We start from the raw sequence: 1,202 nt of genomic DNA on the forward strand, positions 1-1,202 counted from the left end.
TGAGTCTGAGGGTTGGGACTGAGATAAGGTGGGGGGAGGGGAAATGAGGAAGCTGGATGAATCTGCATTCCTTGTGGTTGGAGGGTTCCGAGGCGGGAGAAACCAGTCAATTATAGACTGGTGAGACTGATGACAGGGCTGGGGAACCTGCTAGAGAAGATACTGAGGGTTCGGAGCTAATCTCACTTGGACGAAAGTAGTCTTATCAGTGATAGGCAACATGATTTTGAGCAGGGAAGGTCATGTCTTACCAGCTCAATAGAATTCTTTGTGGAAGTGACAAAGTTGATTGATAAGGGAGAGACTGTAGATGTCATGTACATGGACTTCAGGAAGGCGTTTGGTATGTTTCCCCATGGTCGGGTTATGGAGAAAGTGAAGTCACATGGTGCGCTAGCTACGTGGATAAAGAACTGGCTAGGCAACAGGAGGCAGAGAATAGTAGGGGGAGGGAGTTTATCAAAGTGGGGAACTGTGACCAGTGGTTCAATTTAAGATGTTTCTGGAAAGATACATGAATGATCAGGGAGCAAAGGGGTACAGACCCTTAAAAAATAGGCGACAGGTTTAGATAGAAGATTTGGATCGGCGTAGGCTTGGACCACGGAATGACCTGTTTCTGTGCCGGAATGTTCTTTGTTCTAACATTATCAAAGACACATCACATCCCAGTAATGGTCTCCCACAACCTCTTCCATCGGGCTAAAAGATATGGAAGCTTGAAAACACAGAGCATCTGGTTCAGGACAGTTCCTGACTGTTATTAGACTGATGAATGGAATCTCTAATCTCAGATAATGCTGATCTTGTTCATGTTGATCTCGCAACATGCACGCCCTGTGCAGCGGAACCTACATGCCCCTCAGACATGTTTTACAGCCATTTTTCTGTACATCCTTGCTTACTATGATTTGCCTGTACATCTTGGTACAGGGCAAAGTAAATCCAGATCTCCCTCCTCCCAGCTCCCTCCAGTGCTCACTCTGAGCTCTCTCGGTCCTCACCCCGAGCTCCTCCCATTCCCCATCCCTTCTCACTGTGACCCCATCCCCAGCTCCCTGTGTGCTTTGTATCTCACTATTTCTCTCACACTGTCTGTTTCCCTGTGTTTGTCTTTTCTCTGTCTTCTGTTCCTTTCCCTGAACTTACTATCTCCCCTTCTCCCTGTCTATGTGATTGTTTGTTTCTTGTTTTGTTTCCTT

Source organism: Chiloscyllium plagiosum, chromosome 8 (genome assembly GCF_004010195.1).
Source record: "Chiloscyllium plagiosum isolate BGI_BamShark_2017 chromosome 8, ASM401019v2, whole genome shotgun sequence".
NCBI classification, from domain to species: Eukaryota; Metazoa; Chordata; class Chondrichthyes; order Orectolobiformes; family Hemiscylliidae; genus Chiloscyllium; species Chiloscyllium plagiosum.